The following is a 25567-nucleotide window of genomic DNA, read 5'->3' as shown; positions in this document are numbered from 1 at the left end:
GTATATTAATTGCTTGTTAATGGGCAACTTTTGGCAGAATTTCCTTTCGGTATGGCCTCAGGAATTTTAATGGGGCTTCAGTCGGTGAGTAGAGAAAAATATACTTTAAAAACAATAAAGAGGATATTCTGTGGTTGTGTCTGTGACATGGGTTGAATCAATCGTGTTCTGGTTTTGCTCAGTTATAAACTCTGCATTAACTTCATTAAGGGCAGAAAGATGCGTTACATCCTTCTGACACCAATGCAATATATTTTTCCCCCCAACAGCTGATGTGTTTTCAGGAAGGTTATAAGGAGAGACAAACAAATGTTAAAACCCCTGTGGATGTTGAGGAGTTTATTTTCTGCATCTTGTTTGTACAGTGCATTGTACCTAGTGCACATTGCTTTGCTCAGCTCCAGCTGTCTATAAATAATGAAAGCATGCAGGGCTTGCTGGCACAAGTCAGCGCAGCGTTTCCTGAGGCTCTGCTCCGTTTCCGGGAGCTCGACTTTGCTTTTGAGGCTGCGGTGTGAGTATTTTCTGTACAGTTTCACGAGAGCTTCTGTTCCGCAGTTCCTCTGTTACAGGCCACACAGCCCTGTGTTACACCAGTGCATGCAGAATGCAAAAAGGGCTCAGCCAGCTTCCTGTCCCCTCCCATCTCCTCCTCAAATGCAGAAACAAATCAGAGCCCTGCCTGGAGCATAGGAGGGAATAATATTGTCCTGAAGGACGGGTGAAGAAGGTGAGTCGTCAGCCCACAGACCAGCTGGGGTTGGCCAACAGACAAGCCGTGTGCCTAAGCTCCCAACAAATACCTGCGTGGAGCGACCGGAGTTGTCACTATAGGACACAAAGCAAATTTGGGTAGGAAAAGCCAGCCTTAAGGAATCTGTTTGCCATACAAGCAGTGTCTGAAGTCACGGTCATCAGCAGCAGCAACCACCCTCCTGGACGTTTGCCAAGCGGAGTTATTTTTGCGTTGTGATGCGCCTTCAGATAATTCTTCTGAAGGGTGCTATATAAATAAAACAACCGCCCGATTGGTTTAAAGTGAATCTCATGAATTTTGGCTCCTCCCTTCTACAAATTACATGTATAAATTTCCCTGCTTCAAAAATTAAACCAGATCTATCATTGGTGAAATTAGTTTAATTTTATTGCACACAATAGCTCATTAGTGAAGATGGAGAAATTTTATGTATTTATGCATAGCCTGCACGGAATATTTTACTTCAGCCCTTTCAGATGTAAATAAAAATATACTGCTTGTTGAATTGCTTTTTAGCCGGCATAGAGCGATAGAGAGCGGTTGTGGTGTTGTGCTCGCTGTAGGTTACCTTTCGGAGTTCCTAGGGAACGTCAGGCGGAAATTGGCCCTGTGGACCAAACCCGTACGTACATTCAGGGGCCTGCTAGCGTCGGAAGCGCCTTAAAGGTGATGGAGGTGGTCTGATGATGCTGTTTGACGTGATGCTGAGGCAGAGGGTCGGATCATTGCATCCCGCTGAAGAAGAGTACAACTTGTCCTTTGGAGAGAGAACAAGGAGCTCAGTCCTGGAGCCCCAGGAATTCAAACAGCGACTGAGCCTGAGCAGCCACCGCCTTGCTCAAGTACCCTCGGGGTTTTCCCAGCTCAAACCAGAGCAGACCCTGCGCTGGATGCTGAGGAGTTGAATGAGTGCTGGATAAATTTTCGAGGAGTGGCGGCCATCTGTTGGTGGCTGCTCACTGAAATTCCTCCTGTTTAATCTCACAAGGGTTGTGTGCCTGCATCTGTTTGTGTCGAGTAGGGACCTTATGCGAGTATGTTTGGTGTTTTTCTGACACCGCAAGTATCTTTGTAGCCCGGTTTATTTCTACATACATGGGAACATCTGGGTGAGACCAGTAGACCTATTAATGTCAATCCTGAGTCAGACAGCAGGATCGATGTTTCGAAGCAGTTCCTTCTCCCGAGTGGCTGATCACAGGAGCTGCACAAAGATTTCTGCTCCTGGAACTGAATTCTTTGTGATTGTGCGGTAACACTGTGTTGAGGCACGGTTAGAGGAGTTCTTCCTAATCCTGCCTGCCTTCGCTATTATTTTCAGATCTCTGTTTACTTGGCAATAAATACGGGCCTCTTGGAAGACATGCGAGTGATGACAATAAAATCATGAATTTTCAGCTGATTACAGCAATAGACTTGTGCAGCTTCGTTTGGTGCAGGTCTCATTCTTTTCTGCTCAGAGCTGTCAAGGCTCTGCAAGGTGACCTTCTGCTCTGGAGCGCTGTGCCGAGGCCACCGAACTGCCACATGCTGGGCCACGGAATAAATAAATCTGCCTGTCCGGGTGTTGTTGCTGGTCCTGCTTATCCCTTTGGACTCACTTGATCACTTTATAGAGCCTTATAAATTTGATTCTTTCCCTTTAAAAAAAAAAAAAAAAAAGCGTATCTATACTTAAGGCATGAAGTGGACATATCTTCCTAAAAGATACAGCCAGGGAATGGTTAAGTCTTTTAATATCCTTAGGTGGGAATTAGTGAGCAAGAATGGATGCTTTGTAAGGAATTACCGGTTATTATTACAGACCTCTGAAAAACAGACGTGAAATTAGCAGTTGTGTGTCATTTCATTACTGCTTTGGCAGTCTGCTTTCTTTTCCTTTAAGGCTAAGATGGTTGCTAGGGCTTTGTGGTGAATAACCTTTTTGTGTTCAGCTCGAGGCGGAGTGTAATTATTTTATAATTTTGGCTTGTGGGGCCATTTTAGACATTTTCAGAGAAAAAGAATTCAGCTTTTGTTAACCCCCTTCGTGCACAGCTGCCGGTCACTGGCATGTCGCAGCACAGACAGAGGAGCTCTGTGTCTGTGCTCATCGTTTGCACTCGGTACTTGCCCGAGGATCTGGCACCACCAGTGAGGTAAACATGGACTTGACATTGTTATACACTGGCACTGACCGACTTTGCAAAGTGGAGCTCCCTGTCAAAGTAAGCGTCCAGTTTAGTGGCAGGATCTCTGTGTGGAGGAGAGGTCGTGGACAGCAGCCGCTGGAGCCAAGAAAGTGCACTTTTGGGTTAAGGCTGACATGCTGCAAAGTGACTGAACTCTTCAGGGCAAAGACTTCTTGGAGTCAATAAACTTACTCTTCCACATGGCTGTAGTAAAGTTTTCCCCCATCGGACTGTTTTTTTAGGACATGGCAGCTCTTTAGTTAGTTTTTTTGATCAGAGGGCTGGAACACCTCTGTTATGGAGAGAGACCGAGGGAGCTGGGAGTATTCAGCCTGGAGCAGAGAAGGCTCCGAGAGAGCTGAAGAAGGTCTTTGGACAAGGGCCTGGAGTGACAGAACGAGGAGGAATGGCTTTCCACTGCCAGAGGGCAGAGTTAGATGGGATATTGGGAACAAATCCTTCCCTGTGAGGGCAGTGAGGCCCTGGCACGGGTTGCCCAGAGAAGCTGGGGCTGCCCCATCCCCGGAAGTGCTCAAGGCCAGGTTGGATGGGGCTTGGAGCAGCCTGCTCCTAGTGGAAGGTGTCCCTGCCCACGGTGGGGGGTGGAATGAGATGGGCTTTAAGATCCTTCCAACTCAAACCGTTCTGTGATTCTGTATAACTGGGTTACGGCTGCACAAAGCGAGGCACTGAGAGGGCAGCAGGACAAGATCTCAGATCAGAAGTGGGTGTCTCATGCACAGGTATCTTCATCGGAGCCGTTTATCCTGCATCACTCAGGGGTCCTGGAGAGCACATTCACGGTCAATCATCCAAAGGTGTGATTTGCCCCCCTGCAAAGTAGGTCCTCCCTGCTTGGTCAGTTATGTCAGGCTTTACCTCCAGCCCATGAGGACTCTACCTGTGGGCTGTGAGGCAGCAGACACCTGGTCTGCCGCAGACATCTCTTGCGGGCAGAAGATTCCGCCTGTGTGCTGCACGGGCGGGCCTGCGGCATCTCTGCTGAGCCCCTGAAGGGTTTTCCAAGCCAGAGCCCCACTGGTACATAGTCCCTGCTGCAGCCTCGGTGCAGCACCCACCTACAGGCAGAAACCCCTCCTCTGTTCCCAAATGCCCTGTGGGGCTGCGGTGACACGGCTGCTTCCATGGCAGCACTTCAGTGTTTGATGAAGTGCTGAAATCCAGGGCTGCAGACATCACGGTTTGGTTTTTTTTTCCCCTTGCTAATTGCTTTCCTACACACACAAATTCTCAACCGATGCGAATGCTGACAAAGCCCCCGGGAGCCAGCCTTGCTGGGAGCCGCTCAGAATGGCAGACACCATGTATTTGTGGGTTGGAAAGTGTTTAAAATGACAGGAAACATATTTTTGCTTAAGGTGTGTCTCTAACGCGGGATCCATCGCTTGCGCACGTTGCCGTAGCAACACTGCAATGGCATGGGAGTCGCTTTTATGGCTGATTTCCGAGCAGATCGTGGCAGGAGCTGTTACCAAGCAACCCACTCCTATGCTCCCATAACTAGGAAATGCAGCCAGTGGTTTTTAATATTGCCCAGGATTTTGATCATATGTTCATTTTGTCAACTTTGGTCTTTCTGATGTGAAATAGTTGCTGTGGAGTATTACAGAAAGATCCCTGTTTTGTGGGGATCTCCCCCTCCACGGTTTCTCTCACTTGAATGTTCAGTGTGGGAACATTCATAGGAAGGCAAAGACAACAGTCCACTTATTTACAAAAAAAATAAATAAAAAATGTACTCAACACGTGCTGCTGAAGAATAATTAAAGGCAGACCATCTGCCTGGGTGGAAAGAGCTGCATCCTTTGGTTCCCAGGTCTGCAGCTGATCCAATGTCGTGTTCCAGCACAAGGCTCCCAAAATGCAGGGGTTGAAATGCTCTTTGGAAGTTTCTCCTAGTTTCTGCTCTGATTTTCATTCCTTCTGTTTTATCTCCCCGGTACTTAGAGGGGTTTTGATAACAACCCGCTTGTGGAGAAAGATGTGAATTAGTAAAGTATAGGAAATCGTGAAGATGGTGATGATCCGTTCAATGGATGTTCTGAACTCGAGGGCAAGCCCTTAACTTTGACCACGGAATTCATGTATCCCAAAGCCTGAGGTAAATTTGTGCTTGTGCTTCTTGAGGCAGACGTAAACACTATTTTTGGTTGCACGGCTTTTATTGGGTTTGGAGGATCTTTTAGCAGCATGTGAGAATTTGTTTGGATACAGCAAGAAGGCTCCTAGATGATTTGAGTAACCTGATCTACTGGAAGGTGTCCCTGCCCGCAGCAGGTGGTTGGAACAAAATGATCTTTAAGGTCACTTCCAACCCATGGTGATTCTATGATTTTATTTGGGACCAGTGTTATTTTAATGAGGGGTGTGTGTGTGTGTGCGTGTTGCAGCCTCACTGAAGCAGAGCAGATTCTAAATGTCTGTACCTGCACAGCTTCAATCCAGTCCATTGTCAGCTGTAACTGGTTTTTTCAATCTTCTGCAGTAAATGCTAGGGATGGACTGACAGCTCTGAAGGTAACAATTTCCCATTTATCCACAGTCTGTATATACATGAGTGGATTCTGACTGCCTGCCAATAACCGGCGCCGCAAATCCGACTTAGAACCTGGTTTGTTTTATACTACTGGATATATAGATAGTTTGTCGATTATAAAGCTTGTAAAATAAAATAGTTTGTAGATGATAATTGCATTGCAATGAATTGTTGCCCAGAGAAGCTGTGGCTGCCCCATCCCTGGAAATGTCCGCGGCCAGGTTGGATGGGTCTTGGAGCAACCCGGTCTAGTGGTAGGTGACCCTGCCCATGGCACGGGGCAGGAACAAGATGAGCTTTAAGGTCCCTTCCAACTCAAACCAATCTATGAGTTAAAGCCAACGTTCAATATATTACTTTCATTTTAGATATTCGATCACAGTGAGGCTAAAGATTCGACACCGACATGATGAGGTATGAATGTGCTTTACAAATTGCTCTAGTATTTGAAATGGATCAATTGCAAAAAATCTGTACATTTGTGGGAAAATGGCAGCTGCACATATACTGCATTTCAGGCCTGAATATCATACACTGTTTACAATGGAAGCGTTTGAAAAATGTGAGGATGTGGCACTTGAGGAGATGGTTTAGTGGTGAACGCGGTGGTGTTGAGTTGATGACCTTAAAGGTCTTTTCCAACCTTAACGATTCCGTGATTATTTATAGGAAAGGAATATCAGCTCCAGATAGGAAAGAGAAGAGAAAGATTAAGATCAGGGGCTGAGGAGCTGTGCTAGCAGATGTTCCACAGGGCTGTCCTTTCCCATGCGCTGTGGGATGCGATGGCACTGAACTCACCTCTTACAGCAATGAAGGCACAACTTCGGATTGCTCTTGTGTTTTAAACTGTTAGGGGCTGCCTTCAGCTCTTTGACAGAATGAAGCTTTTAATACTCAATTCCCCTCCTTTTGCCTCTTTCCTTTTGGGTGTCCTGTGCAGGGCCAGAAGTAGGACTTGATGATCCTTGTGGGTTCCTTCCAACTCAGGATATTCTAAGGTTCTGTGAAGAAACAAAGCTGAAATAAGGGTGTGGGAAGGTGTCTTGTCTGTATAAAGCAGGTTGCGCCTTTACTGTAGAACTTTCACTCTGTTTATGCAGTGAGTTAATGCTGCTTCAAGTGGGACAAGGCCTCGTGTCTGTATGAGCACATCTGCAGTGCCGAGTTCCTCGTCATTCCTCCGCCTGCATTCCTTCTGAAGAGTCAGAACTAGATTTCAAAAAATATGCCAAACATCTGGTAAATCAGGACCCTCTGAGTTTATGTCGAAATATTTGTTCAGGAGTAACACAGCTATGCCAGGTGGCGATTGCTGTGGCAAACCTTTTCCTACTTTATTCTGTGTATTATGCCATTAGATTAAAAGGATCCACCTGTAGGGTCAGCATCTTCCCCATTCTGGGTTATGCTGAGAGCATCCATCCCAGCATAACCCAGACATACACTTGTGACTGAATTATATTTACATGCTGTGTTCTCTGTATATGCTGATCCCTTCCCCCAGGACCATCTGAACGCATTCCAGGTTCTTTGGGAATCTCTTTATGGCAAAGTGTTGATTTAATGAATTCTGAGCAAGAGAAACGAAACATCAAAAGCCAGGATGCATGGGAAATAAGTGACTGGAAATGAGAGTGCTTCATCCAAGGGAAAATAATTAAACAAAAAAAGAACCAGGACAAATATTTATCTGCCACGTGTTAAAGGATTCCTTTTCTTCTCAGACATGAAGCAGTTGGTGTAAGACAAACATGCTACTACCCATGTTATCTCCTCGTTGTGCTCAGGATGGCAAGGAAAGAAAACAAAACCTGTATGAGTCATTGTTTTCCAAGGATGCTGCTTCCCCTGCAGATATTTACAGGTTGTTTTTTCAGGAGAACTCTGAGTTCACAGACTGCCCACTGATTTTCCATTTTTATGGCAGGGTCATATTATTACTGCATAATTCATCATGTAATCACATAGATCTGCGCTTGATTTGATTAAAGAAAAAAATGCATCGGCTACACTTGAATTGTTATGTCTTTTAGCACAGGGCTTTAAGAAAATCCAAGAATCACTGCAGATGGAAAAGACCTCCCGAGTTCATCGAGTCCAGCCTGTGACCGATCCCCCACCTTGTCAACCAGACCGGAGCACTGAGTGCCATGTCCAGTCATTCCTTGGACACCTCCAGGGATGGGGACTCCACCGCCAACTCCGTGGGCAGTTCCTTCCAATGCCTGACCACCAGTTTTTTCTGTGAAAAACTACTCCTGATGTCCAGCCTGAACCTCCCCTGGAGCAATACAACCCGTATCTGCGTGTTGCAGAGGTGGGTGTTCTCCAACCCTGCGGTCCAGCCAACACTGGAAGGTGTTGATGTCCCCTCCTGCAATCAGTCTCTTCTTTTCCATTTCTGGAAACGTGGCTGTTCGTTTCGAAGAGCTCTGGAGCTTCTTTGGAGCAGGAACCTGACATTTTGTACCCAAATAGCCTAAAAACAGCCTCAGGGTTGTGCAGTCATTTTAAAAATGAACCCATCAAACACTTAACACCTGGTAAGTGTTACTTTCAAAACTGAAAGTCATTTTAATTTGAAAAGTGTTCCAAAGCTTGACAGTGTTTCCCACATATTTCTATTGTCTTCCAACTGGAAAAATTTGGGAAATAGTAGGTAAGTGTGCATGTATGTCAGGAGGAAAAGCTCACTCTGAAAAAGCCTGGAAACATGTTTGGAAGCAATCTTTTTCCAACTGAAATGAAACAAAATTAAATTAATTGAAATCTTACTTTTCTAAAAAAGTTGCAATTAAATTAAATCTTATTTTCCTAGTAATACCACTTTTGTCAAAATTTTCTGATGCATTCAAATTATCCTGTTGGGGATGGAGCATTTGCTTTTCCTATTCCTCTAAACAACAAACCGAGAGACTGTAGGAAATAATAACAAGCATTAAATGAAAATGATGTTAGAATTGCAAAGCCAAGGATTTAAGCTTAGGAAATGAGGGAATTGAGGCTCCTGTTTGACTTCATTAATCATTTAGGCCTGAGCTGTCCTTGCCACATGCCTCATTTTCTTTTCCATCACCTGGTGGGTTGTTATTGACATAGGGCCAAGTATGCACCAACCACATGCATGTTACTGCTGTAGGAATTCCATAGCCTGACTGCACCGGAATAACTCAGTGTGTAAAGCAGAGGTAACGCTGCACTGGGCTCATGTCTCCAGCTGTTCTCTGTTCATTATTCCTTTAACCTGCATGCCTGCAGTTTTGTGTTTACACTGAGCTGTCAAAGCCCCAGCGTGAACCTGGGATATTTCCAGTGGAGTTGTGGCGGATGTGGCTCAATGGCCGGTGTAAAAACCTTTGGCTTTTTTACAGTTCTGGACAGATCTGTGGCAAACACTCAGCAAAATAGCATCTGGAAGCAATGGAAAAGGAGAGAACCTTTACTGCGTGTGAATAAAAGTGTTGTTGAAAGGCAAATATCTCCCAGATGGGCAGCTCCTGCCCCCAGCAAGTGTCCCGACAGCTCAGCACTCTGATCCAGAATCCAAGATTTTCAGTTGTGTTGCTGCCGATGAGGTCAATGTATCGCTCGTGGTATCATAGAATCAGAATGGTTTGGGTTGGAAGGGACCTTAGAGAACATCCAGTCCCACCCCCCTGCCATGGGCAGGGACACCTTCCACTAGACCAGGTGCTCCAAGCCCCATCCAACCTGGCCTTGGACACTTCTGGGGATGGGGCAGCCTGTGCCAGGGCTCACCACCCTTAGAGCAAACAATTTCTTCCCAGTATCCCATCACACCCTCCCCTCTGGCAGTTTAAAACCTTTCCCCCTTGTCTTGGCACTCCATCTTTCTTGCAGGCTCCCTTCAGGTACTGAAAGGTCACAGCTAGGTCACTCGTGGTCTCTTCTCCACACTGAACAATCCCAATTCTTTCAGCCTTTCCACACAGCAGAGCTGTTCCATCCCTCTGATCATGTCGGTGCCTCCACTGGACTCACTCCAACAGGTCCGTGTCTTTCCTGTGCTGGGATCCTGGGGCTGGATGCAGCACTCCAGGTGGTAATGGCAAGCAAGCTCTCAAAGCTTCCTCAGAAGGTTTAACTTTTTTTGTCTAAACAGAGAAAAAAACAAAAGGAATGCTGCTAAAATTGCCTCTTGTTTTATAACCAAGCGGGAATGGCTGGGGGAGCTGTGACAGGCAGTGGGATCTCCCATCGGGGGTGAATATGCCCCCTCTCCCCTATCGGGGTCCCTGTGGTGGATTAAACAAACTACAGGAAATGTCAGTAGCAACTGAATAAACAATCTGTGTTTGAATAGTGTTGGCTGAATAAATGACTGGTTTGATGGCAGCCACTGGAGAAGGGCTCTGTCAATAACGGTAGCACTCCGGTATGTAAATATGGAGATTTGGGATTGTGCTATCAGCATTTGTCAGGTTATGGATTTTTCCTGTATTAAAAGGGAATATAAAAGAGGCAGTGTGGACGCAGGACAGTTTGGGCATGGTCAGCACAGCCGGGGGCCCGTGGTGAGTAGCAGGCCACGTGGGATTGCCTTTACCTGGTGCCTCACCTTGGTGCACGTAATCTCCGTCCCGGGAAAACCACCTCTGGGCTTTTATGGCCACTTGTAAACGTGTGTTTGAGAACTTTGAAAAGATGACCCCTGGCCTTTCTCAGCCGCTCAAGTCACTCTATAACCTCCAGCAGCTCTTGCTGCCTCTCTGCTTAGAGTGATCTGATCACTTATTGAAAAGATTTAGTGGAAGAGTCAAGAGCTATGTGATCACTGCACATACACCGAAATCTTTCACTGTAAGGGGCTGTGGAGGCTCGAGCTCCGCCGCAGCACCAAGGACCCAAAGCTGACCAAATGTTTTCTGTGCTTTTCCTGCTGTGCTTTGCTTGAGTAATCAGGACAATTCTCCTGTTAGGCATAAAATGAAAGTAAATTATTAGAATAAAGATGTGCTGCGCTACTTGACAAGGCTTGAGTACTAGGTACAGAATCTGTGGGTGTTTGGCACAGCCCCAGCACTGCAGATATTTTAGCTCCTGCTTATTTTTGATTCTTTTCAAATATGATTTACCTTAAAAAAATTAGCTGCAAAGTAATTGCTGTTACACAACAGATATTCACGATAAAAAAAGGGCATGGCAAAGCTCTAGGCATGAGCTGAAAGGTTCCAGTGGTGGTCTGAATTATTCTGGCTTGAACTCCTTCTAGAGTGCCAGGCAGTCACTGTTTGTGACTGTTGTGTACAGAGTGGTTTGGTCTATCACATCACCCTCTTTCAGGGAAGAAGCCCCCCGAAGGGCTCTGGAGAGACACAAGCCACACAGCCACACTGTTACCAGTTCCTCTCACTTACTGTCTTCCGTGGACTTCAAAAGCAACGAGGATGGGATGCTGAGGAAAGCAATACTATTCCCATAGGGACTTACACATAGAAATCCTTCCTAGGGACAAAACAACAGAGCACCTCTTGTGCATCTCTTCCTCTTCAGTACCCAGCCACCAAATTCTCTTTCTCAGGATCCCTGCGAGAGGACATAGTGATCGGATCTCGAACAGAGCTCAAGGACCGTTTGGACCTCTGTTTCTACAGAGCCTCATTCTCAGTGTTGTGGGCAGTTTTGGGTTTGGTTATATGGATTTCTGAGCTCTGCCAGCAGAAAAAGTTTTGCCTCTGTTGGATTCTATTATTGAAAAAAACCCAGAACCTGGTATTAATTCTGAGATTCCCAAAATGCATTTCCTTTCATGTTGCCTGGTCATCTTCCCCCAAAACAGGTGAATACAAGAGAATGAAGCTATTCTTACTCATCCTATTGCTCTTTTTCCTTCTCTGGAGCTGTTAGCAAGCCCCGGTGTCAGCCATTGCTCAGATGAAGGGTAATGCTGGCATTAAAATGCAATGTTGGTGGTGGGAGAAGGGTCATAAAGCACATATTTATTTAGTCTTAGACAAACTACAGTCAGTTATCCCTAGCTCATGGTCCTCTTGCCAAGAATTGCAAAAATGAAAATGAAATAGCCAGCAAAACTGAAATCACCGTTTCCTTCTGATTAAAAAAAAAAAAAAATTTCAAATCTATTTGTAAAGTTCCCAGGCTACACAAATAGCTCTGCCTTTCATTAGTTACTGAGGGGATGGCAGGCCCTGTGTTCCTTCAGACTGCTGAAGAAAATTAGTATCTCACTTTTACAGGATTACACTGGAATATTTTCTCCACAGGCAAATATTTTTTAGATAACAAATATTGTAAGCAGTATTTATTTTTTATATGGTCACACTTAACAGAGCTCATCTAGGAGAAGATCTGGTGGTACAGATGATTTAAGAGACTGAGTGTTTTTATAGCTTGCTGGAGGGATTCTGGCTATTTAAGAGAATACATCTTGTTTACTACAGCCAAATTTTGTCTTTGCTGTTGTGCAAACTTCATGGCAGCTTCCAGTACAAACACAAAGAGTTGATTGAGGTTTTGTGGGAAGTTTTTGGCTCCCAGATTGAACAAAGAGCTGTTTGAAGGAGTGGTTATAATGGTAAGATGTAACAAGGTGTGGATGTGACCAAAAGGGAACTTGGACTGGATCTCTGGTCCAAAGTTGGCATGGCGATCCTGCAACTCCCCCTCACGCCTTAGTGCTAAGCTAGAAGGCTTTAAATGCTGTAAGTGACTGGTGCTGATATTCCTGAAATACCTGTAGCTGTGCTTGTGCAGGGCTGGTCTGGTTGGTGCTGAATTTCTCAGGAAGTGTGAAAAGCCAGATCCAGGGGCTCAGCATGCTGTGTGTCCCAGCGAAAACTTCCTGTGTTCCAGAGGGATCTGGCTCCTTTGTAAATGCAAGGGAGGCTGTCAGCAGCAGAGAATACAGATGCTTTCTTCTCAGTCCTCTGCCTCAGGAACTTCAAACCCAAGCGGTGACTTGACAAAGCTCCTTCATGCCTCCTCGGGTTTTCCCTCTGAGGTCCCCAGCTTACACTGGTACATGGAGCCGGTGTGTGCAGCGTCAATACCTGGGAGTCCTGTGTGCCTCAGGAGCTCCTAAAGCTCCAAACATTGTCCGGGAACACTTGGGGCAACCTTCATACACACGTGCCTGTGTGTATGGGCCGTGGCCAGACAGGGCCGCCCAGGAAATGGGCACGGCACAGTTTCGCTGGAATTCTCGCCCAGGACTAACACAAGGTTCAGACTGGACACAAATAACTAAATATTTAGATGCCGACTCCTCTGTTGCCATGTGGAAGCCGGTCTTTTGCTGTTATTTAATTCCCTTTGATATCTTTCAGGTTGGACATTAGGAGGAATTTCTTCATGGAAAGGGTGGTCAGGTGTTGGAAGGAGCTGCCTAGGGAGGTGGTGGAGTCCCCAGCTCCAGAGGTGTCCAAAGGACAACTGGACGTGGCACTCAGTGCTCTGGTCTGGTTGACAGGTGGTGATCAGTCACAGGTTGGACTCAGTCTTGGAGGTCTTTTTCATTCTCAATGATTCTTGGATTCTCAGCTCTATACTGGAAGCATCAGATCCTCCTTACTCTTTCACAAACCCATGCCTTGAAATCTGTTTTCTTAGGAATGACATGGATACAGATATAAGCAGTTGACATCAGTTCTGAGAATATTTTCTGGTAGGTGGAACTATTATCCCTCCTCAGAGCTGTAACTGTGCACAGTCAGTGATTTGCTATGCTAATAAGTTGCTGAAGGAAAAATGGGAATTATTCTGGCTTTGTGTTCCCCTCAATACATGTGGTTAAAAAGGACTAAAGGGCAGCAGAAGATCAGCAATTCTGGAAAGCACTTGTGCAGGAAGTAACGAGGGAAGCAGGAGGGTATAGATTTAGAGGAAAACATTCCTGGCAGATTTCCTTACTGTAATTTGTTGTTTAAGTGCTTGTTGCACTGTTTCCTGCGATACCGCTCTCCTGTGAAGGCAAAACCCAGCGACTGCACTGACAGATGATGTGGATGACATATCTGCATTCGCTCTGATCCCAGCTTCATTCCAGAAACTTGGCATCTTGTTCATCAGTTCTGCTACAAATACACATAAAACCCAAACCAGAGCTCTCTCCTGGTTTTATTAACACTTCCTAGGTAGGACTCTTTCTATTGCAGTTTATTTCTCGTACAAGTCGTTTTCTTGACTCACAGCTGAAGATTACCCTGTTGCTTAATTTATTTGGTGATTAATTTGGCACTGTGGGCAGATGTGATGTAAAGCTCTTAACCATTCCAGGGTGAGATGGAGGCAAGCAATCTGCACCCAGGAGGTTTAACGAGGCATCCATCCCAAGGGAGTGGAGATAATTTAATCAAATGGAACATTTTGTACTGGACTAAAAAGATTATTTTGTTGACTAAGACATAAATATTAGTTTTCTTAAAGGGAAATACCCAGTGAAACCCCAATATTCTGTTCACCATGTATCTTTACTGTGCAAAAATAACGTTTTTTAGTTTGATGAGACCCCCAAATTTCTGTCAGAGTTACATTTCATTCACATGGACAATTAAGCAATGCCAAGATGCTGATTGGATTGCTGGTTTCAGTGCATACCTTAGACTATTTAGGTAATTTAAATAAATCTTTATACTAACTTTAACAGGTAACTGTTACAGCATTTCCTGTGTGTTCCTTGTGCCTCTGGTCTTCAACCGTGTGTGATGATGAGTAAAACATTTTGGTTTCCAGGTATTACTCCCAGAAGTCTCATTCGTTAAAAAGAACCAGTGGAAGTCAGTGAGGGTGTTCTCACAGCAGACCCGTGCCCACATGTGCAGAGGTACCTGGAGTAGCACACAAGCACCAGGGCCATCGTGTTCCATCGCCTCATGACGTGCCAGTGCCCAAAGGTCCCTCTGGCAGCCCTGGCCGAGCGCTACCTGCAGGAGCAGGTTGAACCCTCAAAGATGGCTTTGGCGCCTAGGGCCTGCGCAGGTGCTGACAGAGCCTGGAGCTACCTGAGGGCTGTTTCTGGCCCGTGGAGCTGCCCTGGGAAGTGGCTCCTGCTCCCTCCCTTGTGGGCAACCCTCCCCGCAGCTCACAGAATCATACAATGGTTTGGGTTAGACGGAACCTTGAAGACCATCCAGTTTGAAGCCATTCCCCTTTGTCCTGTCACCCCAGGCCCTCGTAAATAGCCTCTGTCCATCTTTCTTGTAGGCTCCCTTCAGGTAGTGGAAGGGGCAATTAGGTCACCCCTGGTTTCTTCTCCAGGCTGAACAGTCCCAATTCTCTCAGCCTTTCCCCACAGCAGAGCTGCTCCAGCCCTCTGATCATCTTGGTGCCTCCTCTGGACTCCCTCCAACAAGTCCATGTCCTTCCTGCGCTGGGACCACAGGGCTGGAGGCAGCTCTGCAGGTGGAGTCTCACCTGAGCGGGGCAGAGGGGCCCTGGATCTGCTGCCCACAGGGGTGGGGAGGCAAGCCAGGGTACGATCGGCTTTCTGGGCTGCGAGCGCACAGGGCTGGGGCACGTCCTGCTTTACAGCCACAGCCGCAGCCGCAGCCGCAGCCGCCGCGCTCCCCCCGCCCCGGCGCATCCCGCCCGGCTGCCCCCGCCCCGCACCCGCCAGGGCACTGCCCCCGCCCCACGGGACCCCGCCCTCCTCCTGCCAAAGTTTCCGTCGCTGGCCGGGCGCGGGCGCTGCTCCCTCGGTCCCGCCCGGGGCTTAGTAAAGGCGGCAGGGTGTCAGCGAGGCGCATCCGCTGCCGCCCTCCGCAGCCGCGCCAGGTACGGCCGGATAGGAAAGGGAGGGGAGGAAAAGGAAAGGAAGGAAAGGCAATGCGCGCAGCGCGGAGCCGACAGCACCCGCCCCCGGCGCAGGTTACGCTCGGGAGGACCGCGGCGCGCCTGTTCTGTACAGCCGTGCTCCCGTCATGAAAACGCGCTTGGCCGCGCCCCTCTGTGCGCTCATGGGGGGTGGTGGGTAGGGAGCCTCGGGAGCGCGCGCGCCCGCGCCCCGCTTCCCTTCTCCGCCCTCCGCGGGCTCCCGTGAGACGGCGGCGAGCTCGGAGCGACCGAGCGAAAGAGCCGGGACAGGCAAGAGGAAAGGGCCAGGGGAGGAGCGGCCGTTCCGCGGGGAGGCCGCGGCGGGCGCGGCCGAACAGGCGGAGGGGGCGCTGTAGCGGGCGGGCGGGCGGTGAAAAAGCCGCCGAGGAGGGGCGAGACCGGCCGCCCCCCGCCCCCTCCCCTTCGGGCGCGCGCTCGCCGCGGCCGTTCCCGGCGATGCGGTGAGAGGGAGGCGCAGCCGCGCTCTGTGAGGGGCCGCCGGGAGCCTCCCGTGCCAGGTAAGGACTAGCAGAGCGCCGGGCGCGAGGGTGCGAGTGAACCCCCGCGGCCACAGATGGGCGGGGTGGGACACGACGGGGACACACCTTGAGGGGGCAACGCCCGGCGATGTGGCGGGGGCGGGGGGGGGGGGGGGGTGGGGGAGAGATCACGACCCCCGCCACGCCCCTCCCGCAGGCGGGGGACGGGGCCGAGGGGATCGCAAAAGCAGGGCGGGGATGGGGGGGTTCCTCCCCGTGATTGCCGGGAAGGGGGGAGCCGGCGCTGTCGGTGCCTCGCTAATTCAACCGGGATGCGGCGGCGGCGAGCGCCGGGAAAGGCGGGGTCGGCGCGAGCAGCGAGTTCCTCAAAATTCTGTCTCTTCAATGAGTAATGGACTATTTTGTTTAAAAAGAAAGAGGCCGGCCAGGGTAGAGTGATCGGTGTTTATTCCGCCCTGCGGAATGCCGATCCATCCCCTCGGGCCCGGGGGAGGCCGTTTTCCTCGCCCCGTGTTTCGCGGGAGGTGCCGCAGGTACCCGCACACGTGAGGCGAACACGCCGCCCTCGCCCCCGCTGCTGCGGGCACCGGGAGGGTTAAACCCCCTCCCTCTGCGCCCTCTGAGCAGTGAGTAAGGCGTGTGGAGCCTAATGACACACGCTGTCTCTCCGTTACAGGCGTGGGTTGGTTGTTGGGGGCTAAAATGCAAAAAAGCAATGCGAGATGATGAGGCAGACGGCGCTCAGATGGGTGTTTTGGAAGAAAAAGGTGGATTCTCATCCCCGTTTGTGTTGGGAAGTTCCGGAGCTGGTGTTGGTGAGCTGGTTTAGACAATGATGAACCAGTGTGGGTTTTAGACTTTTATACAGGTGATATTAGTGCAACGAAAATGAAATATCTGGAGAATTTAAATAAATTATGGAGGCTAATTAGCACTGCTGGAGAGTGCAACATAGCTACGGTATGGAAGCAAAGGCAAATTAATGTTGGATTAGGAGGAGAAGAAGAAATACGGCGAACGTGCCGTGGAGAGCAACAACATGGCCAGGAGATCCTGCCAGCAGCATTGCTCAGGCTAGAGCGTGGAATGATTCCCGCAAAATGCTAAAGGTTGGGTGTTGCCTATTTTTCTTACTTAATCCTCAGAACTTAAATTCCAAACCTGCACCTGGGAACATCCATTCCTAAGGTGTGAATTAAAAAGGAAAAATGAGCTGGTGTAATAAGTGCCATTTGGTGAGAATGTTCTGAAGAGGATTTGCTGGCTACAGTCACATGAGGCTTTTTGCTGCGTGGTGAGAGACACCTTAGATTATGGGCAGTTGGTGTGGAGGAATGTTTACCTAGGAAATGCATGATAGACCTGTGGTTGAATGAAGAAAATACAATATACTGCCACTTGCCATAATCAAAATCTCATTTTTTTGGCTCTGCAAACAAACTGTTGGTGGAAAGAGAGTGGTAATGTTTAGGCAAAGACTATCTTAGCCAGTTTGAGGTCTGTGGCTTTTATGACTCTGGGGCTTCTAAGAAAATAAACAAACTACTTAGAGTTGTGCTTTTTTTTTATAGTAACTCGTCCTAAGGGCATCGTGAAAGACGGTGTTCTCCAAATTTACCCCAATTTCATTGGCGTGGCAGGGTCGTATCCTGTTTGGATCTCTGTTGTGGCCATAGAATATTGGAGCATACTGGCCTGCAGTGTAGACTTGTAATTACAATGTGAATTACTGGTTATATATTCAAGGTAACTGGATGACTAATATAATTTTATAAAATAAGCTCCTTATCAGTATTGATTGCATTGTAGCAATTCCTCTCTTGTTCTCGTCTTTCTGTCTTTTCCATTGGTTTTCCCGTGATCCTGTTGTGTGCTTCCGGGTTGTTTTAAATTTCAGGTTGCATACGCTAGATTTACTTTCAGTTAAACCTTTTGAAATACCAGTGATATATATGTTGATGGTGAGAAATCCATGTGCACACCTGTTACGTGCAGGAAATTTTTACAAGATGAATTTTTTAGTACATTACAGACAAGCATCCCTGACCTCCTGCTTGCAAATTCTCACTCATTAATATTAATGACCACAAATGCAAATGGTATAAGGCCCAAATGTGTATCGTGCACAGCATTATGCACTCTGAGGTCTGCAGGTTTGGGTTTATATATATTTCCAGAAGAACACTTTAATGCCAGGCCTGCTTGTGACACTCTTAAGTATAAATCTATGTATTCATTAGTTTATAATCTTGTATTTTGTTTAATTTCAGAATGCTCATTAAGATTTGTAGTAGTATATCTTACTTTTTTGTTAGACAGCAAAAGAAAAACAATAGGAAGGAAGCCAGAAAACTAAAACAACCCCTTGGTACAACAAAAAAAATGGACTTGTGACCTTCCCAAATTTGTGCATGGTTTTTCTCATTGGAAAAAGAGAAGGCTTATGTCCTTCCTTATGTTTTATCAATGTTTGCCTTTTCTAGAGGTGGTTAAATGTGAGATCAGCTGAGAGCCTGGTAACACCTGTAATCCCATGTTTTGCAATGTTAAAAAAAATCTGCTTTTAAATTTTTTCAAAAACACAATCCTTACTTCTTGTCTTTTTGATGTATAAGCATTGAGTCTTTCAACTTTTGAGGATGAATTTTCTTTAGAGCACAATGGTTACTTCCTTTGACAAGATAATTTCCTTTGACATCCAGACAAGCAAAGGGCTTTGAGTGTCATTTCTTGACGAGGTTAGGCAGATTTTAAGAAGTTGTGCCGAATCAGTAACCTCTCATCCTTGTTCTCCCACCCGCAGTGTTGGGGACCCTCTGTCTTGTGCTGTGTTGAGCTTTTGAGCGGCTGTTGTGCGAATGACAACTATTTATTTTGTGGAGTTCATTTCTTGCTGGATTGACAAACTGAGCTTGACCTGTGGAACGTGAAAGTGGCAGGAGGAGGATGCAGGAGTAGGAAATAGAGTGGCCGGATCTATCCTTTATGGCAGCCCTGAGCTCTCTGCGTGGTTGATGCCAGCTGGGAATTTGTGTCCGGAGTATTGCACAAAGCCTTAAAATGGCACCTTTTGGTGTACAGGGAGTGAAGGGTTTCTGTTTAGTGCTACACAAACACTGATGGTCTCGCGGCCTTTGTTACATCGTTGGTTATAACCCTCGCAGTCAACCCGATCAGTAATTTCAGGTTGTCCTGTGCTTTGTTTCCAATGTGATAAATATGTGCCAACCTCTAGAAGTTCTTTCAGCGTCAATAGGACGTGCGAAGCTCTGTGGTGACACAGGACACGGTGACATTACCAGCAAGGGCTTTGGGAGGTCACCATGGTTGTCAGTGGTAACAGAACTGAACCCACTGGTTGTTTTTGACTCTTGTAGTTCAAGTCTTCAACCAAAACATGGCCCTGTGTGAGCTACTGCGAAGAAAATTAGCTCCAGCCCAGAATGGCACTTTCGTTTTAACTTGAAGGCGGTGATGCTTTTTCCTGCTCTGAGTGGAGGGCTTATTTACTAAAAATGTTGTGCTTTTTGCCCTCTTCCTCTCCCACCCAGCTTGTTGCTTTGTAAAGATGAGGATTATTTAGCTTTACTGAAGAAGTAACCTGAGGTAGGAATTCTTAAGAGCCAATTTGGCAGAGGCACATGTAGATACTTGAGGAACATACAGGATCCCAGTGAGTTCATGTTACTATTCCTATACGGGCAGGTCTCTGCATGCTGCCGGAGCCCTGGTGCTGCTCAGGAGCGATGTTGTGTGAGCTAATGGCAGGGGAGTAATCTGGGAGAGTGCTGTTGTCTCTTGAACTGGCATCACTAATGAAGAGAGTGATGAATCATGCATGCTAGCATTTCAGCTCTTACCAGTATTTGTTATTTATTTGTCCTTTATGAAAAGAACATATTTGTGATTGAAGGAGCATCTTCCTGAGCAGACTGGGAGCTCTGCAGGGTGAGGGCAGTCTTGCTGTTAATTTTGCTGTTTGGCTGGGGAGGGATTTGTTGTTAGAGATCTTTCAGACACATAACTTCAGAGTCTTGGAGCAACTTGTTGCTCATTAGTTGTTCACTTGTACTTAATGAGGAGGAATCGAGTGGTATGTCCGGAGTGGAGGTCCTGGGACAGATGAATGATCCTTTCTTGCACCACAAGCAGTTCCATTCATGGTGCCCCATTTCACAGAAGTTACAGAAAAGTCATCTGATGAGCATTTGTGACCTTACTGTGCTGATCAAAGCGGAGCAGGCTCAAAGCTGTGTTTGTTCTTCGCTGTGCTGCGAGCGTATGCAAATACCGAAAGCGTGTCTGCCATTATCCCGGCCTTCCCAGAGCTTAGAAGAATGGAGACAAGCCTTCTTGCTGCTCTTTCCTCAAGTTTTTAATTTGTACATTTGTGATCATTTCTTTTAGAGCAGGTTGCATGTGAGACAGCAGAGGTCTGCTCGTCATTTGGAATTACTTGTCTTTACATCCAGATTTCCGTATGTTCTGGTTTTTTGCCATTGGAATAGCTGACTTGGTTTTCAGAGATCAGTGACCCTTTGCAGATTTCCAGTGTGTAATACTTAAAACCTGAAGCTCATATCACACCACTAATGAAATTCAGCTGACTAGTTGAACTACATCTTTTACCCTCATCTGCAGGGAATATTTTTAAGATTAAAATATAGAATAGCTTGACAGTTGAGGAGAAGTTCCCAAATAACAATGAATAGGGTAAATGCATCGCTTTTCTCCCAGTTCCTCACTTTCTTGGTGAATTTTCAATTGTCTTATTTTTACTTATATCGGCTGTAATTGCTAATTACGGTTGAATTGTAGTGATCTCAAATTTAAGATCTGTAGTCATCTCATTAATGAAAGAAGTATTTTGGATAGGTGAATCATTATTTGCAGTACAAATCACACTGAGTATTTCTTATTAATTAAGAAGTGTGAGAAAAGAGATGGTTAATTTGTATTTTATGATGGGGAGCTTCCTGTTTACTTACTTACTTTTAAGTATTTTGGGTGTTTATTTGGTTTTCCCCTTCATGCCTGTACGATTTCCATGGCAGGTACAATAATATTTGACAGATTGCTGCTGTTTTTCTGAAATTCAGATTATTTTCTGAAATTCAGATTTTTTCTGAAATTCAGATTATTTAAGCAAAATGCTTTTATAAAGCAATCATTAGGAAACATTTCTGCTGCAATTTATATTTTTTCTATGCCTTAATGAGTGAGGCTTTTATATGGGTGTGAATGGTTTCTTGCCTTTGTTGTGTTCTCTTCAGGTGTCTTTGTTAAAAATTCGTGTTTCCCTCATGGTTTGGATGAGAAACATGATGAGCACATATGAAACGGAGAAACCATCAGTGCATACGAAAAATACCAAAATTAAAGACAGTGTGAAATATCTTTCAGAATGACAGTTTGAATATTTATAGTGTTGGTGGTTCAGAAAGCAGTTGTGCATTGCCTCTAATAGGCTGAAAAGCATTAACTGATATTCTTGAAAGTGTCCTAATATCTGTAACGTGGAAACAATTATGGTCTCTTCTGTTCCTGCCAGTCACCTTGTGGTAATCTGGACTTCCTTGGAGGTGAATTTTCTGTCCTTGAATTGTGGAGAGTGGAGCTCATTGAGCTCGATCCTGTGGTCAGTGTTTTAACAGTCGGCTTAAATATTGGTAGTAATATAACTACTGTATTGATGGGCTCTGATGCCATGCTTAGCATTTCCAGTGGGCTGGCATCTGGCTGAGGTTATGAAACACTATTTCCAATGAAGTCAAGGAAAAAATACCAGGAAAACTGGGAGAAGACACCGAAGAGGAACAAATGTGAATTGATTCCTGGTCTTGTATCTGGACGTAAAAATGTTGGAGCATTTAGATTCTTTCTGCATTTGTTAGATGGAATATTGCTTATTGGCTTTATTATTTTAGAGAAATAACACAAAAGGAAATAGGGCTCCTATTTCCTGCTCTTTGAGGAAGTTTTGCCTGCCCTGTCCCATCATCCAGCCAGCGATTGCTGCTGAAAGCTGGTGGTCTCTCAGCTGTGCTGAACCAGATGTCTGGGTGTAAGGTAAAAAGAATAATCACATTTTACTGCCTTCCTCCTGGTGTTCTTGCCCTGAAATTGCTCACTGGTAGAGCTGATTAAGCAGAGTTAACAGTCCTGTTTTGCCCCACCGGTCTGGGACAGGAGGTTCTGGTGCTGCCTTTTTCCATCAATAACAGTGAGCTTCTGCTATTTTGCCTTCTTGGGTTGGATCTCCTAAAGTTGGCATTTTCAATGAAGAAATAGAAGAAAGTAAAGGAGCGATGTGCAACCAGAGTGTGCTGAACGGTGAAGTGTGCACATTCCTGTGGTCGGTCCTTTTATTTACCTCTTTAATAACAGATGATTTTCCCTTTTGCCTTATCTTCCATTGTCTCGTGTAGGATTACTCTGTCTAGAAATTATTTTTGATAGTAGGGTGCCCTTAATGTTCCAGATAGCGGTGTGAAGAGGCCTACTAACAAGAAGATAAAGGTACAAAGTGCTTTTGTAGAAATGAGTTCCATGTTTGTAATGCTGAGAGATACCAGTGGGAAAGCCTGTACGTTCTGTAGTTCGCCAGGACTGGGGGATGGCAGCATTTGTTTATGTATCTATGGTGCTTGGAATTTGAAATTGGTCAAAAAAGTGTTGTCTTTTCAGGCCTAATACCCCTGTGCTACTCCTGTTTCTCCAGGCTCCTTCAGAGCAGGCACATTCCTGGTTCCCTGTCTCAGCTCTGCTCAGTGTCTAGTGCAGATCTGGGAGCAGAAGGGGTCAGTGACTGAGTAGATAATTGGGATAGGCTTAGCCAGGCTGTTCCTGCAAGTGCTCTAGAGGAAAGTCTTCAGCAAAGGGCAGATTAGCAGGCAAACAGATAAACAACTTTCTATCCCTCAGAGATTTTATGGACTAGAATATGGAAGAGTTCTGAGACAGGGAAAACCAAAGTAAAATAGTGAGGATAGATTTTTAGAAATCAGTGATGCTTGGAGAAGAGAGACGGAAGGATGTGTGTGTGCGCGTGTGACTTTTACGAGAGTTGTTAAACTGAGCCTGTGGAGACGTGCAAATGCAAGTGGATATTGTGATTTGAATGATCCAAATAAATGCTTGTGCCTGCAGATTTTGCTGGCTTATCCCAGCTTGCAGGCCCTGGTGTTCTTCATGTGACTTTATTTTTAAGGATATTTGCAAAATGATCTGGGGTCTGGCAGGTATTCTGTGTGTGTAGCTGTGTGCTGTTTGATCTGTTACTTTCTGTGTAAGTTGGGGTCTAATGCTGATTGTCTTTCCCAGCAGCCTTTGCAGTTCTACATAATCTTAGTTTAATAGATAATTTATATTTTATGGAGGGACAAATCCCCCATTTTCTTACTTAACAGGTTTTTCTCCTCTTACTCAAATGATTTTCCTGTCTAATTTTCAGTGTAAGACTTGACTGGAGGACCCCAGCTCAGTTTCCTGCCGCTTGACACAGTCATTAGTATGAGATACTCAGCTTCACCGTTAGAACATCTATGTTTGATTGAAATTTTTCTGAGCAGCTTTTCATTGGCACCAGCCTTTGGTTAATACCTGCATGGGGGTCATGACATCCCTTGTTTTCTTGTCTTCAGGAGTGGGGATTTAGTGTAACAGGCACCATGAAAGAAAGGACTGTTGTCCGTTGAAGGCTGAAACTTTAATGGAGCTATGTGTGCCCACCCTCTTTCTCTTCAGACTGGTAATATCATCTCTGTCTTGATTTAGAGAAAATGAAGAAGCTGTAATGCTGACAGCAGGCAGTGCTGCTCCACCTCCTCAGCAGAGGTGGAAGGGACCATCTGGCACTATGTGGGTAGCAGTTATCCCAAAAAGTAATAACAGTGGGAGTTCTTGCCAGTTACAAGTTGTGATCACAGGCCAAATGGTGTCATTCTAAATCAGTGTACGTTTTCAAAGAGAAAGAGATGCAAGTATTTATTTTTGCCAACTTGAGAAGTATTTTCAGTCACGGGGGGCTCTGCCGGGGTTTTAGTTGCTGGCATTTGAGAGAAAGTGTGAGGGGAGTAAGTCAGAGGAGTATGGCTGTGATGCCTGCTAGACCAGCTCCTAGGCACTAAAAAAAGTTGGCTTTTTTTTGGTATTATGTAAACCTCGACTTGATTAATCCATGAAACTGAGGAATTTTTTTTAAAGGCTGTGTAAGGGAGTGGTCAGTTGATTTGATTGAGACTTTGCCCAGTGGGAACTGAAGATCTCAGTCCTTCTCTTTGGCACTACTAACTAGTCTTGAACAAGTTGCTGCTGTAAAAGGATAAGAAAAGCCTTGTAATGACGTGAAAAATTCTCTATACTGCTTTTAGAAGCACTTCAGTATGGTGGCCTGTGGTATTTTTGTCGGAAGAGTTGGAGTAGCATAATCAGAAGTGCTGTACAGTGGATGCAGAGCTGGTTAACAGGTTGCTTAGTAACCCAGATGGAGGAATTGAGAGAGTACTGGTAAAACCTGTGGATGGCATTGCCTTTCAAGGTGTTGCAGGGATAGGAAGAAAGGATTCAAACGGATCTTGAAAAATCAGAAGCTTAGAGTATGAACAAGTTAATTTCTCAGCGTTTATTCTGAATGAAAACAGCACTATAAATACAGGAAAACAGGAGCAGCACAAAGTGCTGTAAAACATCTGAAATGAAAATTGAAAAATACCATTTGCATGTACACAGAGCAAGGGAAATTTAGGGGGAGTTGTGAATTTGTGCCCTTGTTCAGACCTGGGTTCTTGTTGCAGACTTGCTCAGACTCCGTCAATGCTACGTATCAGTGTGGAGAAAATTTCTGCGCAGACAAAGAGAGGTTTTCAAAGAGGGCTTTTGTTGGTCTTTATCAGGTTTTCTGGGTAGATGAAGCTGCTTTCCTGTCAGTGTACATTGTCTCTGCACAGGGACTTCGGCCAGGATTTTTCCAGCCCCTGCATAGCTGTAGCTGCAGGAATCCTCACAAAGTGTCAAAGCTTTGCTTCGGACTCTGATTTCACTGATTTCTTTGTATGGGTGTTTTTGGTTTTGGTTGATTTTTTTTTTTTTTTTTTTTTTTTAACTGCTTCTGCCTCTTGTAAAAGTCCAGAAGCCCAGCCTACCAAATCTGGTCAATAAAGACTCTGTCCAAACCTACTGAATGCACCCCTAGTCCTTGCGCTGAGTCAGTTTTCCAGGTTGTGTTGCTGTAGTTTGGGTCTTTGGGAGTAGAAATCAGAGTTGAAATTGGTGGGTACATGTGCAAATTTTTAAAGTGAGTTAACAAATGTTATTTTGTAAGTGTGCGCATGTGGTTTAATCTGTTTACCAAATTATTTCTATTAAGAAATACAGTTTAAGTCAGATAGGAAGGCACCATTTTGGAATAGTCACCTCAGTTAATTTCTTGTGAGAAGTTTCAGCACTCACGTAAACCAAATCCATGGGATGTCTTGTAGGTACCTGACGCAAATGTATACTGTATGCTCTCTAATGTTGCTTGGTTACAATTAAAATTTTGCACTAAGAAAGCCATTATGATTAACTTCAACTTTTGCATTGCTTTTGTCCTCGCAGACAGGCAGCTGAAAAAGCAGATCAGGCCCTACGAGGGGCTGGCTGTCACTTTTACTGGAGACATGCGCATGTGTTTTTGTGTAGTCAAGGTTTTTGACTCCAGCATAACCACTAAAAATCAGATGCAAATAAACATTCTTCATAAATGGAGGCAAATGAAAAACCTTTCCAAGTTTGGATAAAACAATCT

At 45.8% G+C, this 25567-nt stretch overlaps 1 protein-coding gene across 7 annotated transcripts in view; it reads left to right on the top strand.

Moving 5' to 3' along the window:
• The first annotated feature begins 15218 nt into the window (after nucleotides 1–15218).
• The window catches only part of TANC2 (tetratricopeptide repeat, ankyrin repeat and coiled-coil containing 2), a 195941-nt gene continuing 185592 nt past the window's right edge, over nucleotides 15219–25567 (top strand). For 4 of the 7 annotated variants that reach the window (XM_048320452.1, XM_048320472.1, XM_048320463.1 and 1 more), the window contains exon 1: nucleotides 15318–15798. The gene's annotated coding sequence lies outside the window, so the exon portion shown is untranslated. Of the gene's footprint in view, nucleotides 15242–15317; nucleotides 15799–25567 lie in introns of those variants that run through there. The other 3 variants (XM_048320430.1, XM_048320441.1, XM_048320480.1) reach the window with 3 other exon arrangements.

This window comes from Corvus hawaiiensis, chromosome 1, assembly GCF_020740725.1.
Source record: "Corvus hawaiiensis isolate bCorHaw1 chromosome 1, bCorHaw1.pri.cur, whole genome shotgun sequence".
Classification (NCBI taxonomy): Eukaryota; Metazoa; Chordata; class Aves; order Passeriformes; family Corvidae; genus Corvus; species Corvus hawaiiensis.
This window is presented reverse-complemented; position numbering and strand designations above follow the sequence as displayed.